Genomic DNA, 10,446 nt, shown 5'->3' with positions numbered 1-10,446 from the left:
CACAGAAAATAAGAAACAATGGTAGAATAAGATGGAGGAGGCAGGAGTTGCTGCCAGGAGCCAGATGAAGTGGTTGTTGATTCAAGGAAAGAAAACTCACTCCCTTCAGAGACAAGGATGGAGATAATTGTGTAACAACAACAAAACTAAAGAATAAAGAAACCTAAAATGGAGGTTATTCAACAGACTTTTTATTTTTATTTCTTGGGTATTAAAAGTGGAGTACACAATTTAGGTGTATTGTAACAATGTTATTTTTAAAGCTGAAGTTTTTAAGGGGGGCCACAAATATCAGCAGGAACTGATGCAGTTTAAGTTAGGAAGCCTTTCAGTTGTCTTCTTTTCTGTGTAGATACCATCCAACAAAGAGCTCTGAGCTCTTTTTTTAAAAAAAAAACAAACTCATTTTATTTATTTATTTTTATAATTAATTTAATTTCACATATCAGCCACAGATTCCCCTGTCCTCCCGTGCCCCCCTCCCCAACCTTCCCCCGAGTCCACCCCCCATTTCCATCTCCTTCAAGGCAAGGATTCAGCTGGGGATTCAGCTCAGCCTGGGAGATTCAGTTGAGGCAGGTCCAGTCCCCTCCTCCCTGCACCAGGGCTGAGCAAAGTGTCCCAACATAGGTCCTAGATTCCAAAACACCAGCTTATACACTAAGGAAAGGTCCTGGTCTCACTGCCTAGGGGCCTCCTAAATAGTTTAAGCTAGTTGACTGACTCATTTATCCAGAGTGCCTGATCCAGTTCCATGGGGGCTCCTTAGCTATTGGTTCATAGTTCATGTGTTTCCATTAGTTTGGCTATTTGTCCCTGTGTTTTTTTCAATCATGGTTTCAATATCTCTTGCTCTCTATAATCCCTCCTCTCTCACACCAATTGGACTTCTGGAGCTCCACCTGGGGCCTGGCCATGGATAGCTGTGGCTTGTTCTGCTTCTCTGATCTTCCAGCATTCACTCCAATAACTGGCCTCAGGTTTGATTTCACTAACAAGTACCTTTTAAGATTCCTACTACAAAAAGCCCTATTTAAAAATACATTATCAGTGCTCATCTGTCATTGAGGGAGCCTGTGACTCCAATAAACAGGCCACAGCATGGAGGAATAATCCTCCAGCTCCCTAAGGAGACTGGCTCCTTAATCAAGAGATACTGGCAGCTGACAGAAGCAGTTTTGGGGCGGGAGCAGCAATACTGCATGACAACTAGAAAAGACTTGGAAAGCACATGTGACCTCTTCAGGTGCTTAGAACTATATACTGGACATTTTGACATGCATTCGGGGGTGTGGTATATCTGGAGGAAAGCCCATGAGTGCTTACTCTGTGGCTGGTGCCATTTTAAGCTCAAGATATACCCTGACTTATCCAGTCTTCTGAATATCCTCAGAGGTAGAACCATATTCTCACCATTTTAGCTAAGAATATCCATTTCTAGTAGAAAGAATAACATGCTAATTAAACCTGTTATCATAGGACTGCAAGGCCAATATGCTCTGTCATGATACCAAAAAAGCATGATAAACCAAGCTGAATCACAGCCACATGAGGATTTAGCTTTCCACTAAACTTTGTTTGTTCTTCAAACTGGCTATTACAAAGTTCTGTCTACAACTGTTCATTGTAAACAGCTCCTGTAGCCACACCTTGCCCCTGGTGTTGTGCAGCAAAACTTATACTGAGTGATGGATAAGTGTACGTGACCTAGAGAGGGGCTTGACTCCTGCTGCTGGTCAAGTCTGTATAACAATCACTCCATTTCTCCCCAGACTGTACCCCCTCCCCAAGCTCTGGACAATTCCTAATCTGTCTACTTTCTTTTTATGTTTCCCTACTCTGAGTATTTCATATAAATGGCATTGTATTTGTGACCCTTTGTGACTAGATTTTTCTTCTTAGTAAGATGTTTCATGATCTACCCACATTCTACCATGAATATCTTTCTGCACAAACAAGACTTCATTCTGTGGCTATAGAACATGCATTGGTTGATATACATGTATTTACTCATTTGGTTTTAAATTAAATTCTATGGAGTTACTATACTTTTTTTTTTGTATGAAGTATCCATTTTGTTAGTTGTTTGTGACCTGAATTATTTTCCAAGACCAAAAGGAATAGCATGAAGCTTCCAATTAGATGACTCTTGTCCCCTACAAGATTTAGGATTTGTAGGCCATTTTGAATACTAATAGTAATGCTACCAAAATAGATAAATGGAACATATAGTATTTAATCTGGTGCTTGTTTTAGTTCTTTATTGTGGCCATTAGGGTCCGTCCTGTTGACTCGACTCTGGGTGCTCATGTGTGGAGAGCTACCTGTGACTGACATGTAAGTAGGAACCACAGATGCAGAAGTCAAGAATATTTTTTAAATTACCACATTTTAAAAATTGTTCTAATTTTTCAAATAAATAAATAATAGGTAATTTTACATTTTAATAAGGCATTAGGGCACAGACTGTTAGTTTCATTATCACTTCTAAAGATTAGTACTTTGAAAGCACAATGCTGGTAGATTGGCTCTTTCATATTTTCAACACGCATTCAAGCTTTACTGAAAGAATTCCTCCTAATAGAACCTGGTATTTTGGAGATGGTATCTGACTCTATCTTTTGCAATTTCCCCAACTTTAATCTGTTTTGTTGGAGCAGTTTGGAGTTTGGAGCAAATGGAGACAAAGTATGACTCACAGTGAACTCACTGGTGGAGGCCAGCACCTCACATGGTCCCCATTTCCTCCCAGAGTTTGCAGCCCTTCCTCCAGCCACATTCTCTGCCAGCCAATCCTGCTTTGGGGCTAAACACGAGAACACCCGGAAATGAAGGATTCCATCTCGTCAGGCCAAAAGGCAGAGTAGTTTCTTTCTCAAACCAGATTTCCTATCATGCAGCAAGGATTCTCCAGCTCTGGTGGGAGCAGCTCCACATCCACATGGGACGTCAGCCTTTATTTCCCAGTAGGAATACAAACAACACCCTTGGCCCTGCTTCACCCTCTGTTTTCCGTGAATTGAGTTCTCTAGCTGGATTAAGATCTTTGGTTACATCAAATCTCCAACTGGCAGAGGCCCAGATGTAATTTTTCAAAGAGAACATTGTCATGGAAAATATTTTTAAAAGGGGCTGCAATTTTGCCTAAAGCAGCTGTCGGGGTGGTACAGAACAGGAGGGAAACGGAGTTTACTGAATACACTTTTTACTCTCTGGAGGGGCGATAAAACATTCTGCAGTGTGTCAAACAGTTGTTTGGGACCTCGAGCCAAATACATTTTGGAAACCTCGGTGGATTACATATCTCAAGAAAAGGAAATATTTAAAGCACCGAGTTCTGTCAGACAACAGAATGGTACGGCCGATGACAGAACGTGGTGATGGGCAAGGTCAGCCCTTGGACCCCGCAAGCGAAGAGAACGCCTATGAAAGCTGTGGCCTTTGAAGATGTTAGTTCCACCTGTCAAGGAAAATCAGTGAAGTCTGGAAGAACACCATCCATCACCAGTCAGGGCCTGCAACTGAAGTGTCACCCAAACCTCATGGTAAAGGCTTGGCTTCCAGGCTTTAGTGGAACCTTCAGGGTGTGGTGCATAGTGGGATAATGTTTCATCTCTGAGGGCATGCTTCAAAAGGAATTGTGGAAGGGCAGTCCTTCCAGCATGCACTTTGCTGCAGCATATGCCCCTGCCATGGTGAAGTGTGCTCCATTGTAGACCCCAAACAGCCTGGCCAATTTACTGTGGCCTGAAGCTTTGAGACAAAGGAAAACTGATTACCTCGGGCAGTCCTTATAGAGTTAGAAAGCTGAATAATCCATAGCCTCTGGTGGTATTGTGTTCCCCACAATATTGTGCACCCTAATAAATTTATCTGGGGTCAGAGAACAGACAGCCACTAGAACAGAGCCAAAAATGGTGACTAGAAAATGGGTCAGAGCAAGCCATAGCAGAAGTTGGGTGGTGTTGGTGCATGCCTTTAATCCCAGCACTTGGGAAGCAGAGCCAGGTAGATCTCTGTGAGTTCAAGGCCACATTGGAAACAGCTAGGCATGGTGACACATGTCTTTAATCCCAGGGAGTGGAGGCAGAAAGAAAAAGATTATATAAAGCATGAAGACCAGAAACTAGAAGCATTTTGGCTGGTTAGGCTTTTAGGCTTTGGAACAGCACAGTTCAGCTGAGATCCATTCTTGATGAGGACTCAGAGGCATCCAGTCTGAGGAAACAAGACCAGCTGAGGAACTGGCGAGGTGAGGAAACTGGCTTGTTCTGCTTTTCTGATCTTCTAGCATTCACCCCAATAACCTGCCTCAGATTTCATTTTATTAATAAGAACTTCTAACAATTCTGCTACAATAGCCCATCCATGACGATGAAGGGACCCAATTCACCACTGGTCAGGGACAACCTGTGAGAAACTTCTGACCACTACCTGCTCCAGGCTTTTATCCTGGGACTCTGCCATATTCCCAAGCTGTCACAATTTTGTCCTCCTTTGCCTTGACCACACAGTCTCCTTATATGCAGCTTGCTGCTCTGTAGCCCTTTGGGCTAGGGTAGGCAAAGAAATCCTTCCTCCAAGAGTGGACTGCAGGCTATAGAACTTTTATCTCTACCAAAGAGGTTCCAGATCCTTCTACAGAACTCTGTTAGCTACAGAAATAACTTATAGTTCTGAGTGCTGTGTAGTGCCTGGCTGAGTGCCTGAATTTAACAAGAGCACATGGTCTGTGTGTAATGGGTACCGGTGCCCAGAGGCCCAGCTTCAAGGCTTCTGTCACTTATCCCCTGTGTTAGCTCCACCCTGAAAAAAGCAGAACATGAGACCACAAGTTCCCTTCCGTACTGGTCAGTATGGTGGACTTAATCCAAGGGAGAGGAAATTATGTTATTTCAATAAATCCAATAAACCAATGATTTGGGTTGAGCTGGCTCTGTCTTGGCCTCTCAAGGAGTAAACCTGTGTATGAACTATGTCTGACTATGGAAGGAGCATATGCCGCTCAAAATAAGTGGAACTATTTTTAAAAATTGGGGTTATAATAAAAAAATTGTTAATTTGTCAGACCTAATAAATTTGGAGAATTTTAATTAAAAAAATAAAACCATGGAAAAGCTTGGTAAAAACGTGTAACAAAGTCCAGTAATTTCAGACAGCTCCTCTTCAGGGAGCTAGAATCCAGGTAAGGCTTCTTGGGGATGTCAAAATGATGCTCATGACAGAATCCATCCACAAACTGAAAGGGACAAGGTGAACACTCCTTGGAGCTATTAAGGAGTAAAGACACAGAAAGAGTTTTTGGTGCTTTCAAACTGGTAAATTTGTCATTTAAACAAGTCACTTAACACTGTCCATGTGCTAAGATTTCTCTAAGGGACTAAAAACTACTTATATATGGCTGCAAGTTTGTTTGACTTCTGCATCCATTGGTATTAAGACTTACTTTTTCTAATTCAAAGCCAAATTGAGTTTCACAACCATGATTCAAACTTCTAGGCAAGAATTCTGTATGCTCTGTTTCTTAGAAGTGAATATTTCATTTAGTTCTATGGACTCAATTATCAATTATATATCATTGCCTAATGGTCTAGTCGGTTGGGCTTAACCCAGGCCTTTCTGGATTAAAGTCAGTTGAATTAGTTCTCTCACATAAGTACCACAGTCCAAGAGGCTCAAATAATAGAGAAAGTTTTGAATCACAGTTCTGGAGACCACAGGTTCAAAGTCAAGGTGTGGGCAGAGTTTGCCTCTTCTAAGGGCTCTGTGGGAGAAGTTTCTACCCACTGAAACTGAGGCAGTATTTCTTTGAACTATCTTTGAGTTCCCTTGCCTCAAAGCAGCCTGGATAAAATAATTTCAGAATACACAGGCTATCATTAAAGACTCCACTTTGGATATTTAGCGCTGGTGACACAGGTTCTGGATTTTCACATTTTAACAAACTCCTCAGTATATGGTGCATGTCCTCTGACGTCTGAGAATTGCTTTGTCGATTGAACAAATGCCTGGCACAATTTGCCTTAGCCAATTAAACCGGTTTCTGGTTTCCAGTTTTGTGTTCTTGTCAGGCACAGAGGTGGCAGCAGCCTTTAATTACAGCAACCCAGGAACTAGGGTGAGTGTGCATCCAGTGTGGACAGCAGCACAAGTCCGGGTATCTGTATCAAAATCAGAAGGGCTGGGAGGGCAGTTTGTGGTAAAATATCTACCAGCAGATATGAGACCAAGTGTTCACTCTCCAGAGCCACAAAAACAAAAAATAAATGCACAAAGAAACAAGTAAATAAATGAAATTCCTCCTCCTGGCAGTTCTTCCTCTGGGTAGTAAAATGGGAATGTTGTTTCCAAAGTTCCATTAAATAATGCCACATGGAACTGAGCTTAGAGTGCCACCATCTCAGTGACCACTAGACATTTACCCACTTTAGTGTCTCTATGTGGTTGTGGTCTCAGGCCTGGGTGTTACTCATTGTCCCCAGGAAGCTAGCTCTGTGACCGTCACCTGCCTGTCTTTGCCCCTTTCAATCTGAGACTTACATTTCAACTCCAGTGGTTTTATCTGACTATATCCTTTCCTGGGTGTTTCAATTTCCTACCCAGGCTTTCCTCAACACTAAAGTATGTGAACTGCATGAGTTATCTTGTCGCTTGTGGATTCTGGGTTTGTGGGGTCAGATACTGCACTTGTGGGGAGCTTGCTGGATAACCCATATGCTGCTTATCCAGAAAGTGGGTTTTGAGAAGCAAGACTTGAGTCAATCATGTACCTTGTGGTTTCTTGAAACCCCCACAATGCTTTGTTCCTGCTACACGTCACACATCTTAGGTTAGAACTAAAACCTAAGAGATATCCTCCAGGTTGCTGTCATTTTTTACTGGCTCTAAGAAAAACTTCCTAGATGGGCAATGCTGTCCTCAGCCAGGATGGCTTAGCTTCAGTTTTCTGCATGTCATATGCAGAAGACTTCAACATGAAATGGTTCTATTTATGCTGCTTCAAGTTCATGATGGTGTGGATGTGATACATACTTAGTAGAGACAGTATTTTTGGGGTGGAATCCAGATTGCTCCCAGGCAGACACTATGCATTCTGATTCTCTCATGTTCACAGCAGTGACAACAAGCTTCAGCTTTTAGTCATCCATGAGGGGAAACAGTCGCAGCTCTGTAGCGTGCTACTAACTCAGTATGCTTGATAGATGGGGAGGGGGTTAATACAATACTTTATCCTCTGATATTTTGTATTTGTGGTAAGTTTATTGAGATGCAATATATTGGAAGTTGAAGAGCACCTATGCATCATTTTCTGGTGTGTGGAAACCACTTTTTACATAGGTGTTATTTTAATTATTATTATTTGCACACAATATTGAGAGATGGAAACTTATCATTGCCTTCCTCTTGAGTAATATGAGTGTTGCGTTACTTGAAAACAAAAACTTTACATACTGCAGTTATTTTCACAGTCAGAGTAGGATACATACTAACTTTTGACATTTCACAGCACTGCATTTTTTTGCCAATGATATTATCAGTTACCTCATCTGTTTTGGTTTCTGCTTCACTCTTTTTCTAACAATGGAGATTGTCACCTGTGTTATTAAACATAAAAATACAAATGTTTCAACATCACCAGTTCTCCCCTTGGTCCAGCTTGTAAATCCATTTCTAAAGAGTGAAATATCAAACTCCACCACACAGGGGAAGCATCGCTCTGTCTAGATTCAATTAGAAAAGCCACATTTTGAGATTTAGGTAGAATTTCAGAACCTGATCTCACTACTAAGAAAGGTCTATTGGTTGAAATTCCACCAGTGTAAACTTCAGTTTAAAAATTTGTTTGGAGAGTTAGGTCATCAGTGAAGCCTCTGGAAGGGTAGCTTTCCTTTATTCTATGAGACTCGGTCCATACATCTGAGCCGATCAGGATGCTCGCCTGCAGCACCTGTGGGAGGGGATAGATTCCTGCTCAAGGTACCATAAAGGTCCCTCGATTCTGGTAAGGTGGGGCAGGAGAAAACAAGGAGAATAATCTGGAGAGACCTCAGAAAGAAAGCTATGTCCATAGATGAAGTGGAATGCAGCCTTGAATGATGATGAAGGAGAAGGAAGAGGAAGAGAAGGGGGAAGAGGAGAAGGAGAAGGGGGAAGAGGGAGAGAAATAATCACCTGGAAGATTATTTGAACTCATACCTAAAATACCAGCTGCTGTAGATGGTGACAGAATTTATATTTAGCTCAATGCTATGAAGTTAACCTGAGCAGGTATACAATTTTGACTGTACTTTTATTTTGTCTCTATGCCAATAGAAAAAAGAAAAGCCACCTCACTTATTTGTGTTTTCCAGATGAAAACTAGGCACAATAAGGGTGACTTGAGGTTCCATCAAACGCATATACCACCATAGATTCTATATTTTGTAGCATTCATCACTAAGGCTGAAGTGTGAAATGTATCGTGGTGGCTGCCCTGGGACAGAGACACAATGGTGCTGGGTAAGGTCCTTCCTCAGACTCAGCCCAATACAGAGGTGATTAGTCCACTACCACAACTATAGGACAGATCATTGAGGTGATGTGCAGCAGAGTAAACTCAGCAGAGGACCTGGTGGTTCTGCAGTCAATTCAGGGAATTCCTTAGTTCCACTTTAGTGCTATCAGTCTACCTTGCCTCGCTTCAGAGCTCCAGATCTAGCTGTACATCTGCCTATCTGAGGCCCTCACTAAGGAGTTTCTTTTTGCTCAGCACCATGGATCCTGACTGTCAGCATCATGGCCAGCCAGGGTTCTATCCTTTCCTCACTCGAGCCAGTAACTGCAGCTAACTGCCAAAACCGTTTCGGTTCTATTTTTAAGGAAAGTCTTCCATCTCTTTACCTCACTCCAGCTTTTTGTTATCACCTGGATCAACAAAACATCATCTTTGCCTATGAGACAGCAGTTCCTTCCTGTGAGTGTCCTCTCTATCTGTCTCCAACCCAATCTATCAATCTTTCTCCCAAAAATACAGGCAATTCTGAAGAACTGAAATTATATCATATTTGGGGCATTCTCAACATACTTTAAATATCATTTCCCTTTTCTTTCACTGTGGCCGAAGGTGGCCAACTTATCCCACTGACTTACCTTTTCTGGCTTTAGTATTGAAAGTCTCCTTCTGTCCCAGAAATCCCTGCACTATAGCAGTCCAGGACAGTAATTCACCCAAACCCCTGACCAGACATAGTTTCCAAGATTCATCCTGTTTCTCTTGGGTCTCCACTTCTAGAACTCAGCAGACCTTTGCTACTGTATCCTGTAGGTAGACTATGCTCACCCTCAGATCTTTGCATTAACATCTCCTTCCTGTGACTTCTGCTCCCCAGAACTTTACATGTTGGTGTAGCTGGAGTTTTCTCCAGTCCTGCCTGGCCCACAGTCAGGACAAATCTCTCTCACCCACCAGTCCCACAGCCACTCAGACCCAACCGAGTAAACACTCAGAGACTTATATTGCATAAAATTGTATGGCTGTGGCAGGCTTCTTGTTATCTAGTTCTATCTTAAATTAACCCATTTCTATAATTCTATACCTTGCTACATGGCTTGTGGCTTACCAGTATCTTACATGTTGGTACTCATGGCAGCAGCTGGCAGTGTCTCCTTACTCAGTCTTCCTGTTCCCAGAATTCTCTTCTCTGCTTGTTCTGCCTATACTTCCTGCCTGGCTACCGGCCAATCAGCATTTTATTTATACAGAACGATATCCACAGCCTGTTGGTGTCCTTTGCCACATGTGAAACTTGTTGGGGCATATTTTGGTGTACTTCACCATGAAGCTCTGGCCCTTCCTACCAAACAAGCTGAACCTTTCATGTATGTTCTTCTTTTTCTGAGCTGGAGATGGAACCCAGGGCCTAGTACATGCTGGGAAAGAGCTAATGAGCCTTGGATCTCACCCTGATCTTGTTATCTATGTAAATCACTACATTTACAGTTTTCTCCTTCAAAAAGCACAATTCATGTGACCAGACTCTTTTCTTCTTTTATTTAAACCAGCAGTTCTCAACCTGTGGGTGGAGATACCTTAGAGGGTCGCTTATCAGATATACTGCATATCAGATATTGAAAGAGTCACAGCATCAGGAAGGCTGAGGAGCATTGATTTAAAGTGTGCCCAGAACAATGTGTGTGACATTGTGTTGTTCAGTGAATATTTACGGAGTGAATCTGACTAACATAGGGAGCTCAGATGTCTTCCCATTAGTTTCAGGTAAACCACTGGACTTTCCTATCAGATTGCACATTCTCAGCTTCAGCTCAGTAACTCTAACACTGTAGTCACTTCCAGATTCTGTTTGGTAGGTGAGCTTCAGAGGGCAGGAGACCAGTTTGCCCCTAATACCCTCCCCTAACAAACCACCGAGGTGATATGTAGAATACGTATGAGATGGCCTGAGTCCG

This window comes from Onychomys torridus, chromosome 2 (genome assembly GCF_903995425.1).
Source record: "Onychomys torridus chromosome 2, mOncTor1.1, whole genome shotgun sequence".
NCBI lineage: Eukaryota > Metazoa > Chordata > Mammalia > Rodentia > Cricetidae > Onychomys > Onychomys torridus.
The sequence above is the reverse complement of the archived record's forward strand: the minus strand, read 5'-3'. Positions refer to the sequence as shown.